Source organism: Rhea pennata, chromosome 5 (genome assembly GCF_028389875.1).
Source record: "Rhea pennata isolate bPtePen1 chromosome 5, bPtePen1.pri, whole genome shotgun sequence".
Taxonomy (NCBI): domain Eukaryota; kingdom Metazoa; phylum Chordata; class Aves; order Rheiformes; family Rheidae; genus Rhea; species Rhea pennata.
Genome location: NC_084667.1, coordinates 27,247,894 through 27,269,038, shown reverse-complemented (window position 1 = coordinate 27,269,038; position 21,145 = coordinate 27,247,894).

Sequence of the window (21,145 nt, the reverse complement as noted above, 5' to 3'; positions counted from 1 at the left end):
AGTCTGTTTCTTTTTACTGGATTTTCATCTAGGAGAGAAAATTGCTACTATTTTGTCTCTAACTAGGAGCTTTTATGGAGGCTGGAACAAAGAAGTCCAGGACACAATGGACCATTGAGAATTAAGTACTTTCCCTCTTCTCTATAAGCAATGACTGACATAAGGATGGGAAAGTGTCTGTGTTTATAAAAGTACTATTTCTGGATTATATTTGATAAACTTTTTCAGTGACCTTCATAATTAAATTAGTATCTGAATAGTCTGAATCAAAGCTCAATAAAGCAAAAAAGAATTTTGCTGATTTTAGTTAATAATAAATATATATTTTTTTTCATTCCAGAATGTGAAGTTTACTTAGGGTACTTTCACTCATTTTTTTCTGTTGACATGCAAGTAGTATCCACTTTATTATATATGGAAGATAACAAAAAGCAGTTTTACTTAAAAAAACAAACTTGAAACAATTCTTCCACTTATTACAAAATCTAATATTGCTTGACTGAGTTTCACTTTTTCCCATGAAAATAAAAGTAATAATGCTCCAAAACAAAATATTTTTTGCATTTTGCTTATGGTTGTTTCATATCAAGAACTGATCAAATTATCAGGGTAATTTTATGTCAGTTAAGCTACCACTTTGCATGCAAAATATTACTCTAGATGGCAGAGCCTTGTAGGGATCTTTAAGTCAGTTTTAAACTAACCCACAATAGCACACACATAGTATCTGTTTCACGACATGACAAAATGGGGTAATGGCAAAGCAACGTGGGAATGTCCACGGAGGAAATTGTTTGCCGCCTAGTTTAACATCTGTCTGTTTAACATCTGTGCATTTGTTCTGGATTCGCTGATTAGCTTCGATCGGCCAGCACGAAGCTTGGCACAGTCTCTGCAATTCACTGAGAATTTTCCTCTTGTTTCTATTTTAACAAGTGAAATTAATCAAATTTAATTTTTGTTAGTGTCTTGTATGTTGGAAAAGGAGAAGCGGGCTTGTGTGACTGTTAAGTCAGTTAAATTCTAGAGAAAGAGCAGATGAATTCTGGCCCTACCCCTAATTCTGAAAGGTTTTAGAGTTTTAGAGTGCAGAGCGCAGGTTCATATGTGCTTCAGGGCTAACATGCATGCAGCACACGGAGACATTGATTATGCCTCAGAATATTTGAGGGATTGTAACTCTGCAGTTACTTTAACTAGTTCCACTTGTCCACATTAAAAAAAAAATGAGGAAACAACATTTATCTAATGAGCTTTCTTTTGGGATTCACGAGAGTCATGCTGTTGGGATTTGATTGCTGTATGTTGGAATCAGGAACTTCTCCTTCCAATAAAAACCAAAGTTGCACAGCTGTTGTTCGACTGTAGGTTGTTTTTCTGGAGACAGCTACCCTACCTAAGGATGGAATGGTTTAAAGGCGGGATTATTTGGAATACTTATACCAAACACCTGATAGCTGTAGCCCTTGGCAAGTACCGTCCTTCCATATTCACCCTGCCAAAACTATGACTGTACTTTTTCCACTTTGAGCATACAAATACTAATTTATGTTAAAGATGTTGGTAATAACAGAGGTCATATGACTTCTGACAGCTATCCAGTCATTCAGTATTTTGATATAAAAATCAGATGTGCACAACTCCATGTGGATTAATGTATTTTATCAGTTACTTTCGTAATATTGTTAACAAAAATTTACAAAATCTTGGGGTAAGCAGTATACTTCCTATGAAAATAATAATTTACCTTACAAATTAGGGTTTTCAGGCAGCTTATTAGCCTTGGGTAAAGTTTCATTTTCTGTTAGATGAGTATAAATCTCCATCTGTGAGAATGATTAGTATAGGGCCTTTAATATATCAATTTTCAAGCAAATGTTTTCTTCAAGTTCACAGCCTGTGAAATAGCATTTTTTAGACTTGCATTTGTATTTTTAAAATCAAATCTATTCTTCTTACTTCTGAAATACTTGGAAAACTCAAGCTTTTGGCTGAGATTGGGTATTAGTAAAGCAGACCTTCTAGTTATGCAAAAGCAGATGATTTGCCTTGCATCTCAACTTCTGCATTGGCTCTCGACTCTTGGAATTGTTTGGATTCTTACTGGCTCACTGGTGAGACTTTTATGTGCTTTCTTTTAATCCGGAGACATCTGCATTCAGGCTTGTGATGGAGTGTGAAGTGAAATCATTGGAGAAGCTGCAATAAGCACGTGAGCTTGACTGGCGGTGAGGGGAGGGAGGGGGGTATGGTCAGCACTCAGAGCACTCTGGAGAAGTTTGCTCCAGCCATTTCTTCAATCAGCCTTTCCTATTGCTAACCAACAGAGGCTACTTCTTGGGTTAAAGTTTATAGGAAGACAGTTCGTCGAAAAGTTTACAAACGTGATTCGCGGCATTCAGGAGACTCTAACGGGGAGCATCAGGCCTGTTCTTAAAAACAAAATAATAATTTGAAATTCAGTAGCATTCAGGAATTGCAGTCTGCATCGCTGTGACAGAGTATGTTAGTGGCCACAAATGTTTAGTTCCCTTTCTGAATATTTTTTTTTAAACAGTACGAGTGTTAAATCTTGCAGCTGTTATCTTAACAGAGTACTGCTGGGTCTGAATCATGTCAGGTACATTTACTTCACTCGTGGGGATGGGGTTAGAATTTTCTTTTGTGACAATTTTTCCCCAGTCCCTTTCACATGATTTTTCTTTAATTTCTTGTCTCTCCTCTCCTCTTTTCCCGCAGTCAAACACACTTCCAGGAATTAGCCAGCCTGGCTCCTTTATTGTGGCCTTCACTCTTATTTGGTTCAGTCCTTGGATGAAGTGCTGGCAGTAGCAAAACTCATATAAATTTGAGTGTGACTAAAATTTCCTTTCCTGTTCAAGATTACTGAAAAAATGAATTGATCTCTGAAGTCTTTAATGTCCCTGTTTAATATTTTCACCACATTTTAAAGGGACTCTCCGGGGAACTATCTAAGCAATTTATTCTTTCCTTTTAAAAGTCCAAGAGCTGTTTTCCTACAAAGTCAGTGTATATGTATGTATAATATTTGTTATTAATTTGTTTTTCATGGGGTATATAGCTTACATGCATCCCAGTTGTTCAAACCCCATATCACTTATCACAACCATTTCGTATATTATCTTACTGTAAAGTCATAAATTTTGTGTGGCGTATGTAACACTTCTGATTATCTGGATTAAAATTTTGAGCTTCAAAAATTGACCCTTTATTCAAGAAATTTACTGTGGTGATATGGCAGAAAGTATAGAATACCTTTAAAAATCCCTTATCCATCATGACACAAAAGAAGGGCAACCTTTTTAGGCAACCTCTACTAAACAGCTAAAAACAACCTGAAAAATATTGTGGTATTCAGGAAGGTAAGCAAAACTCACTCGCAAATGCAACACAGATAAGCATTTGTTATTTTTTACTAATATGCCAACACAACTCTAACTGAAAACCTTTAGAGAAAAGCATATAATTCTTCCTTTTGTACTAAATTTTACTAACGTCAAGATTTGGTTCTGCACATCATCTTTCTAATTCTGCCAATATTTAGCTTTTCAGGTATAAAGAAAAGTACCTTTCCTTTAACATCATTAACTGATACTATAAGAAAATATGAGAGATATTAAGACTGTAGTGGTATAGAGGTGCAAATCAATTTTTTTTTCAGAAAATTCGGATTTTTAACTGACATATTCAGATTATTTCCTCAAACAAACTTTGTCAAAATTACCTAGTGGCTTATAATTTCTGGCCACAAGCCATTGCATACGGTTAATACATATGTTCAAGTGCGCACAATGCATCTCACTTTCCACTAATGAGATTTCAAAATCCATCTTGATTTGCTGCTGTTTATTCAGGGAAATTAAAAAATTGATTGGTTGCTTCCTCGCCTGGATTTCTCCACCTTGACTGGGAGCTCGCCGTGGCTAGGCAACCGCGCGCAGGGGCTTTGGAGGTAGCAGACCTCGTAGCAGCAGGGCTGCGAGGAGAGAGGCTCTGGGATCAATTAAAATGCCAGGCTTTTCCAGGCTGGTTTCCAGAGCAGCTGTGCATGATTCCACATAAATATAGGGAATTAAAGATCAGACAAAGGTAAACATTTCTGTGCTTTGGCTAGTACTGAATTAAAATGAGGGGATGAAATATGACAAGACCATTCAGCCTGAAGCTGTTTACAGCTTCCATTTTATTTATTTACATCCAGTTGCTTTACTATTGTAGGTATGTCATAGCTATAGGCTATTTCGGTCATTGTTTGGGTGCAGAGTGTATCTGGAAGTTTAAATCAAGATAATCCAGTGGTTGTGAAAAAATATGTTAGCTCTGCGAAAAGGTGGTTTTCTTTGTACATCATATAGTTTGGTACTTACAATAAAAATTCTTTCTCCAAAAGAAGCGAAAGAAAATTTTTTTCTAATAGTCACACACTTAGATAATTCTGATATTCTATATCCTGGCAGATAATTTCAATATTCCACATTCTGGCAGCAAATTATCAGTAGATATTCTATATCCTGGCAGCAGATGAAAGATACTGATGTATCTTTATGTCTTCACTCAACAATAGTCTGTTCCCAGAGGAAAACAGGTTCTGTTTCTTTCCACCCTTTGCTGCAGAGAGAGCAGGGGCTGAGCCCCTCCGGCACAGCAGCGCCCGATACGAAGGATCCAAGCTGAAGAAACAGGCACCAGCCCTTTTGTTGCTGCATATGGGTGGGGGACAGAAGCAGATGTCGTATGCAAGCGATAGGATGTGGCCACTCAGCTCAAAGGACGCGCTGCCTACGTGAATAAGCAATTGAGAATGAGGCAAAATAACACAAAAAAGGCCATGTAGTAACAAACCACACAGTGCTGTGTAGAAATGATCAAGACAGTGGTCCTGTCAAATCAGAAGGAATAAAACAAAACAGCAAACAGAATTACTTGCCCCAAAAAACAAAACAAAAAACAAAAAACTCCCACAGCTGAGAGGCAAAAAACTCCTCTAAATAAACTAGTAAGACTAGTAACATGAAGACCATGTCGGTGGATTACCTGTGTTGTCAGATTCTGGCATACATCTCAAGATAATTTAATTTTTTTAAATAGACTGGGATTTTCAAAATTGTTTGAAAGTATTCGAGTCAGTCACCTTTCTAGACTGCTTCACAGCTTCAGCTGAAACAGTTTAACCACAGTACATCACTCTGTCTCCAGAGACTATAAATGGTACATAAAGGTCCATAAATTCCATTCCATAAAACAGAAAAGACCATATTGGTTTAATTCTCTCAGAAATATATATGATATAACACAAGTTCTAATGTTCTATATATATTTAGGGAACGAAAGAGGTACTGGTAGCAGCAAATGATAATTTTTGTCAGTTTAGAATGCAGGAGAAAGATGCCAATAGGAGAAGTAGAACATTTTCTTCAGAATGGGACAATTTATTTTGTAGTGCTGCTTGTGCTCGAGACTAGAGCATAGATCACACCCAGTGCCAGCAAAGTTGTGTTGGTTGAGAAAGCTGCTGTCTTTTTCCCTGAATACAATTTCTTGTCTTTTGAAATCTGTGATATTTCCTTGCAGCAATGTCTTCCTGAAATAGGCTTATGTTGTTTTATTTCTTCCAGTAGTCCAAGTGGTTAACTGCTCATTTGAAAGATGCCAGGAACACTAAACCACATTGCAGTATGTGCAGTACATAGCAGTACTTTGCATCATACGGGTTAATAGTAATATTGCTGATGTTTTTACAGACTGAGTAAAAATATCTAAAATGTTAGTGCTATATGGCTGCCTTATAAATGCATTATTCAGAAATCTTCAACTGCATTTGCTGTGTGCCCTATTTCAAGATCAATTACTTGTGTTTGAACCAGGAGTCACTATCTCAGCAGAATAACATGTCTTTGAAATTGCTTAAGGATCAGTAGGTTCCGCAGGTAACTTTTGTTAGGATGCTTTTAGAATGATTCTGATAACTTTCATTTCCCCCCTTTTTTAGGAAAAGGAAATAATTTGTTTTACCTCCCCAAACAGATTTTACAATCCCCTCTGGTTCATATTTTCTAAGTTGAATGACAAGATCTTTAATTTCTTCTCTCTTCCCACTAGTTCAGATACTTGCTGAGAGAACAGTCTTTGCATAGTCTTTGCTCCTCCTTCTCTTTATCTTACATAAAATCTGGGGAGATTAATGTCAAAAGGCAAGGTTTGAAAAAAGGGTACTGACTTCTCCACAGCTTCTAAAAGCCAGTTCACCATCTGCTGCTATATTAGGTTTTAGTAAGAAAAGTGATTTTCTAAGCCTAGTAGATTCTTAAACATGTCCTAATCTATTTTAAAAAACAGGGCCAGCGTGTGTACTGAGTGAAGTGTACAGCTGCTGTAGAGTGATTTTACGTACTGCCTGATTTGATTATGATTAAAACTTAACTTTTCCTCCAACTGCTGGGTAAAATTGCCTTAGAGCAGCATCTGTATCCACATTAAACAGTAATTAACACGTTGAGTTAGCACCTTGGAGAATGTATAGTGATTGCCTCATTTTTTCTGCAAATACAACTGTTGTCTTAATATATCAAGTAATGAGCACTCTCTTTCAAAAAGTGTAAAAATATTTTTAGTATCTTTTAGTCAGTACTTTTCACATCTGAAGGAAGCTGATTTGAATTCCAAATTTGCACAATGTGGTCTTAATTATAGATTGACATAATAATGTTCAATTGATTGACATAATAATGTTCATTGTACTTTTATTGTTTTCATAATTTTTATAAATTAAAATATTTCTAATCGCTGTTAGAGGAAGAATCACAGGATATGATACTCCTTTTATACAAGTTACATTTAAATGGGCCAGTAATTAGGCAAATGCATGGAGGCTGGGTAGCAGACTGAGGGTTCTGAGCCACCCCAAGGTGGCTGCTGTCTTGCCATTTGCGGTTCGAGAGGACACAGTCTGCGCTCCACTCCTCTTGCTTCTCTGGCTTGCTCTGCCTTTGTGCACTGACGGGATATTGGAGTTGACAGGATTTCTGCAGGACTGAAGCCAATAAGAGCACCGAAGGGCCTGCAAGAAATAGATATTCTTGTTTTGTTGGTCGTGGGCCATCTAGTTTGGAGAAGGACATTTTAATATCAGCTTGGCTTTTCAAGCATACAAATTTAAAAGGAAAATGCTTTAAGAAAAATGTGATTTTTGTGGGGAAGAAAGTGTAGTTGGGGAGGGGAAAGGGAAAACAATATTGTATTAGCCTTGAACGTACCTCTCTGACCATTACAATTCTCGATGGGTTTCTTTCACCCGTTGGACTGCTTTGCACTGCTTCAGTGGTGCAAAACAGCCTCTGAGCCACACCGCAGGAGGATTTCCAGATCTCAAAGAAGTCTCAGGGGGCACAGAGCTTTTCTCAGCCATACAAGAGAATCAAAGTTCTCTCTGCATATGTTTCAAAATGTCAGTTACACTAACTTCCTTTAAAATTTAGGGGGGAGGCAGGAAATCAGATGTCCCTGAATGTTCAGAAAGTGCATATATGTGCTTCAAAGCACGTTGCTCAATTTAACACATGCAATTCCCAATAAAATCAATGGCTTACCTGGCCAAAAACCTAAGCAGCTCTTTGAAAATTTGCCTCTAACGTGAATAACTTTAAAGTGTATTTAAATGCAGATGAATGTGCTTCTACTGCACCAGCAATTGTAAAAATAAAATGTCTCCGACTGCTGCCAATGCATTACCCTGAAAGATTACTACAACACATGTGCTCACAAATGCAGCACAGATATAGTCAAAACTTGGCTTAATCTAGCAAACCGCAGCAATGCTTTCCAAGAAGTGGTTTAATTGTGTCGGCCTTAAAAGTTATTCATAGTCTTGGCAGATGACCCAAATAGCAGAATGCCATGAACACATAGGGTTACTGCTTGTAGAGTGGCTAAGGCTGCTCTGCTTTCTGCTCCTCTTCCCATGCACCACCCAACATGGCACCAACTTCTTCTGCATGCAATTGCTCTTGGCAATGTGACTGTTTCTGCACTTCTGCCCAAACTTTTGTTCTTCTGAGGCACAAGGCAGTGTTGCTGTTCTTCTCAGGTTCTTTTCTACAGGGTGTTGCAGGGACATTAGTAGGAGCATTTGGCAACGACATTGACTTTCAAAATCCTTTTCTAAGCCTGTAGAAAATTGGTCAATCATAGATGATATCTCCTATTGATCCAATATCATGAGTGCTGATGGCAAGAACCAAAACATACACCTTCTCTCATTTCTCTTTAGTGTTTCTAAAGGGCTTGATAACACCACAGATACCACATTTTGAGTTAGCAATGTTTTTGCTAAAGTGTGTTCAAATGAAGAAGAAAAGATATTTCTTCCATTGTTTTTTGAAGCGCCTCCCTATTAGCTTCCTGTATTTTGAGAAACTTGGGTTTTTTTGACCAAGATAACTTGAGGCGCTTTGTGGGTGAAATACGGACAGCAGAGCACTGCAGCATTTCTCCACTTTTGATAGCTGATTGTTTCAGACTGAGCTAGGTCCTAAACTTGTGTAGATAAGAATATATCACTATAATAGCTCTGTAAAATATTTCTCTGTATTGCCTGAACAGTTCCTGACTGCTTGCTTTCTGTACATTCTCTTCTCATATGGCTCTTAAATTTTTCTGTTGACCCTCACTAGGAGCAGGTTTTGTCTTAGACAGAGCCTTTAACCTGCCAAGTGCAGCACTTGGCATTGTTTTTGTTTTCTATGCCAGTTTCAGTGCATCTCTTTGAATTATTAATTGAGAATAATGCCTACTGCAAACTCAGCCTGGATTTTTTTTCCTTCATATGTATCATTTGTGAACTGATTTCAGCCTGTAGGCTGTCACCTGCTATCAGTCACCATACAATTTACAATTTCTTGTTTGTAAGTTATTCTCATTGGGAACATCCTGACAGATATAAACATGGAAAAGGTGGTTTATAGCACATATATATATATATACACATGTATGTATGTATGTATGTATGTATCTGCTGCTTGACTACCTGTTATTAGTAATATGGAACTAGTAATGTCAGATGTTTTCCTTTCTTCTCCCATATGACTATGCTATTAAAAATGGACAGATAGTTAAGGGAAAATACCAAATAATGAGTTTCCAGCCCAATTTTTTTTCTGAATGAATGAATGAATTAAAATGAGAGTGCTAAAAATACATTCACCTTTCAGGATTCATAAACTAGATCTTAATTAGCCCATTGATTCCAAGAAATTATGAAAAACGAATCATGAAATCCCAGAGAAGTTCCTGGTCAGACTCAGAATGGGGGGTTATGAATCAGGTTTTAACTGCTTTTGCAGTCCCCGTTAGATTTTTTGCAGAATATAGCAGTTTTTCACAGAAGTCAGAAAGCATCTAGCTTGTTTCATGAATGATTTCCCTTTCACTCTCTATGTTTATATATTTGATGTGAAAATATATCTCTTGCTTAAGGCTCCTTAAACTGTTCTGGGCTATACTTGGAGTTCTGGTTTCTCATCTCTAGTTTAACAACTGAGAATGTCATGACTCTATAGCGTCCATGATATAGGTCCGCAAACCACACGAACAGCAGCATCAGATTTACAACCATCACCCATGCTTTTGATCATAAATGCTGCTATTCAGTGTGGCAATGCATAGAGCATTCAGTGTGGAGTGGGAATTTCACTCTCAGATACCGTAGCAGTTTTTAATTCAAATTTTCACTATTATTTTTGGTGTTCTTAAGGGATGAAACTACTTATATATTTCAAAGTTGTACATATACGCAAGAGTTTACAAGATTGGTACTTCTCATAATGCTACTATGTAAGGTTTGTGGCTAGCTTAAGCTCTAGTATTTGTCCCAAGACTAATGCAATATCACATCTCGTTTTCTTTCCTCTTTTTTCCCTGCATTCTATTTCATCCCATTGGGATATATTGGTCCAGAACTGCTGACTTTTAATTCAAGAGGTTTAAAAATATATTTTCTTCCTAATACATCATTTTTAGTCATGCTAAAATCACATAGAAAAGAACAGTGATAGTTACCTCAAGACTTCACAAAACAATTAATTTAAAACTCAGATATTCAGTCACTGGTAGCCAGATAAAAGATTAAATTAATGATCGCATATGTAATTATTATTTGATAAAGCAACCAAAGTTCCCAGTTGAGATCATGGCTTTATTTTGCTATGCTATTGCACAAGAATAATATGTTCTTCAATCTCAGAAGTTTATTAACTAGTTCATGGTTGGTTAGTTTGACTATGCTGAAAGTTAGAAATAGTAGAACTTTTTCCAGTGCATCTGACAGATGCAGAAAATGACTTAAATTCTATGGAAAGAAAAAATAACAATTTATGTAATAACTTTGATAAGCTAAAATAAAATATTAAACATTACTTCACGTTTTAAAATGTCTCCTGAAATACATTAGAAGAAATTCTAGGTATAATTTAAATTCTTCAAAATTAGAACCTGTTCTATAGAAAACATTCTTCCTTTATGGATTTTAAAGTATTATACAAATTTTCTCCCATTATACAGACATAAAACTGAGACAAAGAGGATGTAAATTATCTAAAGTCAAAAAGCAGGCCACAGACTAGGCCAAAAAAATAGGTGTTTGAATCCTAAATCAATGTCCTATTCACAGAACCATATTTCCCCAAATATTCTCCCACTCTTATTTTTCTCGCGTTAAATCTGAATCACATCATTGATCCAGTTTTGAATTTAGTCCCCAAAACTCTTTCTGTAGCACCACTCTTGCTTTGGGGAGTCAGAAACGAGCTGTGAGACTGAAGGAGACTGACTTTGCCTGAAGGAGAGCGGGAGTCTGAATCCAGCTTTGCTCCCGCAGACACTGCTGCGTAGAGTTACATTCTGCGCACTTGTATGTATAAAAGTGTACTTGTATGTAGAAAGTCTCTAGACTTTCTGCTCTAAGTCTGGAGAATTATTTGTGTTGTTGAGTTACGATTACGTAGTAATGTAGATCTTCCAAAATTTTAGTAATTGCCTCATTTTATCTAAATAGTAATTGATATGATAGATTAACATGTTTTATTAACTTTACATGAAAATTAAAGACGGATATACCAGGGTAGAAAAGTGCTTACAGACAGCTCTTCCGGAGGCCTAGATTATCTTCCCATTTAAAGTGTAGCATATTTTTTCAAAATGAGTATATGCCTCATCCTCCATCCTATTGTCTTCACATGGCTGAAGTCCCGGCAGAGCTAGTCAGTCCAGTTTGCAGTAGAGTGGGGTAAATTGCTGCTGGCCTTTGTCATCTTGACTCTTGCTCATGACACTGTAACGTGGAAAGCAGGCAGTATGGTGAGACCTTCTCAGAAGGCAAGAGGCTCTCAATACCCTCTAGACACCCTATATAATCAGTGACAGGCATCACCTGACCTGCTTCATTTCACTCTATATAGGCTCTTGTTCATGAAGTGTGACCTAAAAAATTGCATTGTTCTTCATATCCATAGTACCTTTAAAAAGTATAAGATCTTGTATAGATTATCTGGTGGCAAAACATGTTTCCTGAATATTTATTGACTCCCATGGAGAATATTGTCTGGTGATTTGAGTACCAAAACATTTAGTCATCTTATTTTTGGTTTCACTGTATCATCTTTTTAAGACACCTTACAGAAATTCTGTACCATCTGTCACACTTGAAAGGGATATGTATTCGTCATCTTCACACCTTCAAAATGAGCTCCGAAAGCAAAGTGAAGCAAACAAGATGGCACAGAATATTAATAAGCTGAGGATTTTTTTTTTAATTTTATTCCGAGAGCTATTCCCCTCTTCCAGTCCTCTCCCCATCAGCCCTTCTACACAGGCAGTCTCCTCCTCATGTTTTGATCAAGAAGTAGGGAAGCAACAATAAGGCCTTCTTCTCTCTATCTTTAGGATATCAGTTTCTCTTCTGTTGCATGAAAACTAATGTAACTGATTTTCACTCAGCAAACTGCAATAATATGAGGCCATTTTTTAATAGCCTATAGGCTTATTTAGACTGCTATCACTGCATCTTATTCTTGCTTATAGAAAGGATAACATGCACGAATGTGAGTTTGGTTGGTAAACATGCAACTAAGATGTTAAGCCTATGCATCCCCTGATGCTTAAGTTAAAACTTATACTGCCTTCTGAATCCAAAATGGGTGAAAAGCTTCCTCTGCAGTTACTAGACAGAGATGTTAGGGTTTATGCATACACATAGCTCAAGATAACATCTGGGCCTATGACTTATTTTTTTGATTATTTTATGAAGCCTTTTATAAGGATAATGGATATTGATGGACATTAATTGCACTAATGGCCTTTTTTGCTACATTAGTCATGCAAAAGAACTTTACACCTGCTCTAAATAATAAATAATTTTTCTTCTCACTGCTGCCTAAAGAATGGGTAAATGTCAGCTCCAACAGATATATGACTTAGGCAGGAAAGGAAAGGGAAACCAGAGCAATCAGACAGACTTGCCTTTTTCTCATCTATGCTGTATTTTACAATCCAGAAATGAACTTCATCAAGGAGCATGAAAAGTTACTCAAGCTTTCTAAACTCCTTGTACTCACAAAACTGCTACTTTCTTCCGACTCCTTCTAAGGGCATGTTAATATGGTAGTGAACATGCAATTTCAAATGTTCTGGTTTGAATACTGGTAGCAAGAGCCTATAGCACACAGAACTGACCTTGGGCTAATCAAGTCTCCAATATGTTTTACGTTCAGCGCTCCCTCAGCCTCAGTCATATGTGTTTCCCACAGTCAGTTCAAAGCTAGCACAAGGCCATCTGCACAATCCTTATTCACCCACTTGACATCAGTATATATCTATGCTAAGCAACACTCATTTTCTTAAGTCTAAAGTGTATTTTGAAGTTATACACACCTACTTCAGGGACAGGAATGGCTTCATCTGATTAACATCTGTAATCACGACTAACAGTCTCCTACTCTATTTTGAACGTTACACTGTTAAACATTAGTAGCAAATTGTTATCAAACAGTATGTACCTTCAACTAATGAGCACACTTACAGGTCTGTGAACAAATATGCTGCAAAAAGGGATATTTATGCCCCATTTCTCTGATATACTCCCAAAAGACAGACTCTTGTGTCCTTCTGTACTTTCTGTTTTTATTGCCTAAATTTGTCAGGCGAATTATTCACCATGAATTTTCTAATTGCAAAATGTAACAAAAAAAGCAACTGCAAAAGAAAAAGAGGCTATATTAGGGCAGAATAGAGCTAAGCAAAGAGAACTGCTGTATACTGAGAGCTTGCAACACAGTTCTCATAAAATCAATTTACATTGATTGAAACATGATACAAGCAGGTTATATCCTATGGAATCTGCACTGCAAAAATCTAGAGCAATATGTGTTAGTCGTAATTTTCTCTTATCCCTGAAGGTTAAGAGATATTTCACCTGAGACATCTTACAAGTGATTATCTGAGATGACATGTGGATTGGATGTGACTTCAGGAAAGCTGTATATCTGACAATAACAAATTTTACATCTCTGGTGAAATTAAGTTGCTGGCCTGCCATTCATCACGTCGTCTCTATTCACTTTCCACAAAATGCTATGGCTGTCCTTAGAAAGAGTATTTAACAAAGCAAAAATGTCTTTCATGGTAGGTTTCTCCTAACATAATGTATTTAGTTTTTATCGAAACCCTGAAAATAATAGCTTCATCTTAGATTTTTTTTTGAATGTTCTTGTCATAATTGCCCATTGAATATGTTGTAACATACAGTGTTACTTAAAAATAAATTGAGAGAAAGGAAAATACCACACAGTAAGTGACAAAGTTATTATGGTAAACTGTTGAATCAAATATAATGCATGCTGAGTAGATTATTAGTAAAGAATTAGATCCTTTCTTATTTTATTATATAGCAATGAATGTCAAAATTTAGTCAAACAACTTAAGTTTTTCAGCATCTGAAGTGGAAAAATATATTTTGCTATAGTGCGTGAACTGTTACACTCTTTTTTTTAAAATGGCATTAATTTATTTATTTATAGGAACATGTTTCTCTGGAAACAGTTTCTATTTTCTGCCCATTTCGGAGTCAGCACATTATAAGCAAAGCTCGTTACTAGGTAAATGAATATTAAGTGGATGTTTTCTCAATTCCTTTGTTCCTGCCTTTCCTCATCGTAAAATAAATGTCATTTGGAAAATGTATAGCAACTTTTCAAATATGAGAAAAATATAAATATTGCTATTTACGTGTTACAGCTATTAATCTTTCTATCTAGAACCTTTTTAATGGAGAAATATAGTTAGATATTGCTACCATAATGTGTCTATATTAATTTCTCCATGTTTAGCCTTCCGCTCTTCATATATGGCAGGATGACTCTGAAGTTTAGCTGTAGAGAACACTCTCGTTAGGCCTTTTCATAGTTATTGCTAAAGGTGTAGTTATTGCTAAAGACACCTCATCTTTTCATCAACAGTTCTCAATACCTTTTGCAAAGCAGACAAATGTCATTATCCTCCAAGTTACAGCTAAGGAAACTGAGGCAAGAGAAGGTAAGCAACATGCCTCCTGTCCTCAAGCAGCTACTGCAAGGTGGCACCATTTGCTAAAACCCCATTTTCTTGCTGAATGTCTTTCCTTAAAGTATTAACACTAGCTGTGGTATTAAGCAGGGGCTGGGGGAGAGGAGGGCATTATCCTGCCAGCAGAACTAACGGCTTAGGGCAGACAGCTAAGTGGGAAATAATTTGGATTTTTTTTGTTTGTTTGTTTGATAAGCTACAAGGTGATAGATAATGCTCCATAACCTCCCTGAAACAGTTTTCATTAAACTTTTTTTAAAAAGCAATGTCAGTTCCAGAGCCTGCTTGGAAAACAAAGCTGTCTTTAGTGGAGAGACAAGAGTAAAGACTACACTAGAGGTGAGCAAAAGTCTGTTTTTCTGACAAATGAACATTCAGAAATGCTGTGCTCCATTGTATGAGTTTTTGTTTAGCTTTGTCAGCCAAAAAAAAATGACAGAAAGGGTAGGGGAGAACGAATTTCACTTTTTTTCAAAAGGTAAGATCTTCTTGTTTCAATTAGCTAACTGACTTTAAATATAAAACTAGAGTTTCCACTGTTTCATTTATTCTTTTGAGAATTTGACTTTTTTTATTTTTAATAATACTTATTTCCTTCTAGTAAGCCAGCAAATCAATTAACTGCACGGGTCTAGGTTTACCACACAGGGGAAAAGTACATAAATCTGCACATAATTTTTTGTGTTCTATTGTCTAAAGCACTTTCAGTTTGAACAGACTGTGTGTTTTCTAACAGTTTGCATGCCAGCCTTGCTATATCTAATGAAAGGAGCAATTCCAAAATATGCTAAAATGATCTAATCTGTTCATAAATCTTGTTTGTTTGTTTTGGAGAAACAAAGAAACACAAATGTTTTTGCTTGTTTTGCACTTGCCTACAGGCTGTGCTATACATTGCTGCAGGAAGGCTGGTGTAGGTTGGGTTGAGGCTCTGTTTTGCTTTTAAGAGAGAAGGAGTTGCAAAGATTATATGTTGTTGCTTGGCTACAGCCCTTGCTTTTCACTACTCTAAGGGATAAGATGTGATGTTAGACAAGGCAAAAAGTGTTTTTTTGAGAAAACGATTTATATTCAAAGCTTAAAATAAGGTTCATAAGAGCTCCCTCTCTTAAGTACAGACATCCTAAGGTACATTGTATTGTCTTATTTTTCTCTGATGCTGTACATGTATATTAAGGATAGCAGATGTCTGTTCAAAGTACCCTCTTTTACATATGTACAGCCTCCTTCCCCCCTTCAATCTCCTGCCAACATTCAATGAATCTACATATTATGGGCCAGAATATTGTCCTATATGACTGCCGAAACTGATATGCACCTGTGCTCTATGCACTTAATAAACAGCTGTCACATTTATAACCTTATTTTGATATGAAGCAGCCAACAGGGGAAGCAAACCTTTAAAAAGAAAAAACAAAGGACAAATAACTAAGCCAGTATAACCTGAGTCATGGTACTAGGAATCCATTACAGTTTATTAAAGCAAATCTATATTAGATGTGTTTCCTAGTGGTTACTTTCATGAATGTTTCAATGATACTATTGTACAAATAACCCCTATTCATTTTACCTAATTTGATTTTCTTCTGTGGAGCTTTAACATCCTCTGCACATCAGGGGCTTCTGTGTGTCCACCTAGTTAAGGAGCAGATAAGTTCTGCATGGGACCTGAGATTCTGAATACAGGATCATCCAAACTGGAGATCTGGACTGAGCACGATGCAGTTTGTGTTTGACTCATCTCTTCTGGTCTCCTTCCTGCAGTAGCAATTCTGCAGGAAAGTGGTGGTTAATGCTTACCCTACCGAATTGCAGAATGGCTGGATATAGGTTGGAAGGCATCAAGGAGATGGTCTAGTCCAACCCCTCGCTCAAAGGCAGGTCAGCAAGAGGAGGTTGCTCAGGGCTGTGTCCAGTCAGGTTTTGAATATCTCCAAGGATGGAGACACAACTTCTCTGGGCAACCTGTTTTAGTGTTTGACCACCCTTGCAGTAAAAAAGTTTTTTTCTTACACTTAAATGGAATTTCCTGTATTTCAGTTTGTATCTGTTGTGTTTTGTCTTGTCACTGGACACCACTGAGAAGGGTATGGCTCCTTCTTCTTCAAACTCTCCCATCAGATACTTACATACATAGATAAAGTCTCCCCTCTGAACCTTCTCTTCTCCAGCCTAAACAATCTCATCTCTCTCCACTTCACCTCATATGAGAGATACTCCAGTCCCTTAATCAGCGTTGTGTCCTTTTGCTGGAATTGCTCCAGCAGGTCCATGTCTCTCTTGTCTTGGGGAGCCCAGCAGTGGACCCAGCTCTCCAAATGTCACCTCACTAGCGCAGAGTTGACAGGAGGAATCACTCTGACCTGCTGGCAGCACTCTTCCTAATGCAGCCAACCCTAGTATGAATGTATCAATTTAGGCAAAAATATTTGCAAAATATTTTGCAAAGATCAAAAGGAAAATTTACAGAATTATGGACTACTCATGCACGTGAATTTTATGCTGTTTAGTCCCGTCTTAAACGAATTCTTTTCTTACACTCTTCACTATGTTTTTTATAATGAGAAGCATATATGAATCTGTATTGTTTCTAACTGATTTATTGGCACTGATAGATTTAGGACTTTTTATTACCAGGCAAAGGTACCAAGTATGTATCATCTCTTTAAAAAAAATCCTGCTTTTAACAAACATGTCACAGGATAGCAAGTTTTTTGACCAACTCCATCATCTCCGAAGCAGATACCCTCCCAGCCCATTTTGTAGTGCTTTGCATGCTTCATCATTCATTTTTGTGATGAAAACTTAGAGTGAATTTTCTTGTATATATTGACTAAATTATTTGAAACTTTCTGTTTAATCCAAAGATTTTTGATCACAGAATGTTGTTCCTCGTTGCTATGATGCCTGGCAAAGGATGCAGCTGAGGCCGTAGTAAGAACAGTCACAACATGAGAAAATGGTAGACCATAAGGATGAGTTTCTGATTCTGCCTAAATCAATAAAAAAATGTGACTGAGTTCATGAGGCCACATTTTTGCCACAAATCTGTTAAGTTTTGCTGCTTTCACCTTCCTAAATTTTTAATTCACTTAAAAGAGTTCCTGATGAACTGGAAATTCAGGATGAAATATATAAAGCTGCAAATTGTTAGATGCGGATTACACTTCAATCATAAAAGTTAACTCTAAACTGTGGAGCTGAACCATGCCCACCTCCATATGTTCACACAATCAGCCCAAAATCACAGAGATTAAGGGCTTTTTCTTTTTTTATTTTCCTGTCTGATTCTTCTTTGAATGCAATGGGCAATACTGAGAGCTCCCCAGCAGACGGATAGCGGGTGTGTGTTGCTGAAAAACTCAAAGACAAATATAAATTGAATAAAACAGACTCAAGTATATCATCCAGGATCTGGCAAACAAAGAGATAATTAAATTGGGATTTAGAAGGTTTAAAAATTTTGAATAGCAAAAATCTAAGGAAAAATCCTTATAGAGTTCTGTCAAATGTTAGAACAATTATCTTTATTTCCTAAATGAAGTTATATTTGCTCCTCATAATTCACTGTTGTTAGGGATGAATTCAAGATACTGCCGAAGCTTTTTGTTTAATTTCTTTTACTATAGAAAATTCTATTTTAAATAAATATTTTGCTAGAAACAATATATTTTAGTGGAGGGCTGGTGACTTAAACAAGATTTTCCATCACTACATTTTTTGAGATTTCAGATTAGATATATGTTTTAACATATACTGTGTAACTGCAGTATTTTAGCAGTTCTGTTCCAACATACAAAGAATTTGGAATAACCATAAACCTGTTACAGGCCCTTTCTTTGTATCTCTGTTCTTTCTCTGTAAGTGCGATAAGTTCACTGAGGTCTGTGCCTTTCTGTCCCACTCTGCTTACTAGCACACAAAAAAGACACCAGAGCTCCAAATTCTGTAATTCTATGGTGGCAGCATCTCATAATCAAATGATGTTCAGCTGCAGCCAAAATATTTCGGTTTTCAAGCACTGAAGTTTTCAGTTAAATTTGTAAGTTTGCATGGAAAATAGACCCTTTTGGTAGAATAATAGCAGTAAGAATAACTGAAAAGCAATTTTTCTGTGAAACAATTTGGATGGTTGCAAATATACAACAGAAGTTGTATATTTGGAAACATTTCATTCAAACCAACCTAGAGGGGGAGTTACTATGTACCTCTATGTCATAAAGGGGACTAACATTTGCTATTATTAGATCTTCTTATAAACTAATTATTTCATTAATCTTTCATTTTGTTTGAATTTTTGGTGTTGCACGAGCACCAGTTGTCATCCTCGCCTTTGCCGTTCCCTTCTGGCAGCAGGAAAGGTAAAACCAGCTCTGCAGCTCTCGTCCTTCTCTCCTGTGTGTGGCAGGAGTACCTGGGCCCCATCTCCTTGTCTGCACAGCAGCAGAACTGAACTGAGTTTTGCTAACACTCCCCAGCCTGCCTGGGACTCGTACTAGGACTGTGAATTTTCAGCACTCCAGGGGCTTCCTGTCTGCGGGTGGACTTTTGCTCTGGTACATTGCTACTTCTATTACCCATTGTTTTCAATATGGAAAAGAGTAGTTATTCTGGGAAACAGAAAGCCATTAATCTTACTCCAAATACTGGTAAGAATATTTTTCATAAAATACAGACCCTGTAGTACTGTGTAGGTATGCAATATCCAAAACTTTCTGTCCAGAGTAGTCAGGCAAAGAAAAATCCTTTCCTATGTACATTTGCATTAACTGAGAGGCTAAAATAAGTTGATTCTCCCACAGCTAAGGACCAAGCACGATCTAGTAAGACAGATTCAAGTAAGACAGATTACCAGGATTTCACTGCTGCATAGCAAAGAGTTCTGCAGCTTGGTGACAAAGAGCTGATCCAGAGAGAACCTGGCTTTTAACCATTACCAGTTACTCCCTTGGGTCAGGTGACAGAGCTATGCACAGGGGAGCTCCAGTTTGTGGTTCAGACCTTGACCTGAGTTTGCACGTTGTGGGTCAGCTTTCTGGTGTCCTATACAGCCCCGCACAGTTATCTTTGACACACACAGAAAAATCCGTGTGTGTGTGTGTGATTACTAGGGTAGTACCTGTTGTAGTCTAACCCAACAGGGGCTGTACGCTACTGCTCTCACAACATACAGATGTTACATTATATTGAGGTTATGTCAATTTAAAGACCGTCTGTTTATTAAGCAGTATAGTACACTGTATCTTTAAAATCAGACAACCCCTATGTACGTAAAGTGTGCCTTTAGTTATTATCTGCAAATAAACCTCTGGTAATGAGGTTTCAGATCTATTGGTTGAGTGTTGATAATAAATTCTCTGTGGAACTGACTCCAACCCATTAAGCAAGCCTGCTTCTGCCGTTGTGGTTGTTAATTTGACAGGACTGTGTCACATTAAGTAGAACAAACATGTTTTCACCCATTCAGCCATCCAGAACGGACATGGCTGTTACTCTAACAACTGGATATTGATTGGAAGCATTCACCCTTTCTGACCTGGGGCTGGTATATGAAAATAGAGCCAGGACTGATTAAGAAATTGCATGTGTTTGTGCACATGTGTGCAGTGTTAACAGTCGACATAAATTTCAAGCCTTTTGAATTCATGTCATGTTAATGCTCTGAGCATGAGATCTGTCACTCATTTCCTGCAGGGACCATGAAGCCTCATTTATCTTGAATTATTTATTTGTCCGTGTGCTTGTACCCATCTGGTCAGACCATGCTTTCAGGGTCCACTGCCCCATATCCAAAACTTTGTTTATTAACAGCCGCTATAACAAAAACATCAGAGGAAGCAGTTAAAAATTCCATACTAAAGTAGCTGAAGATATTCTGGGATTTTTTTGCTAGTTTTATTCTCAGATAAGGGATAATTCAGTAGGTAGTAGCATGTTACTTTTGTGGTGACCTTGATACAAATAGATACGGTATCTTTGGTCATTTCTATAGACAACTAAGGAAAAAGAAGCTGAAAGAGAGAAAAAAAAGGAGGAAGGGAGCTTTGCATCTATTTGTGAGAAGAGGTAAAGTTACGATATAAACATTAAATATATTTCACTGCCTTCCTACATGTTTCACTCTATTGTTGGCTTCACGTACACATGAGGAGAGGGAAAGACAGCTGTCTTATTGTTTGCCACTGGGATTTATATTGACTCTAGAGCAGAGCCAAGAGGAAGCAGGCTAAACTGCTCCCATGCCCCACGCCAGCCAGCTGCGGCATGCATGAGCGGAGGGCGTGAGTGTGGAAGAAGGATTAAACCACTCGCCACCGCAAGCCCCAAGCAACTGGCTTCCCTTTCAGAAAGGAGCATCGTGAGCTCAGTGCTCCAGACATTAGATAGTTGAATGTTATGCTTAGGTAAACGAGCAAAACTGTAACTGCTCTTTAAGATAAAGGCAATACACAGCTATTGATAATACATGATGCAAGGTCTTCACACATAATTACAAAATATATCTGGTACTTTT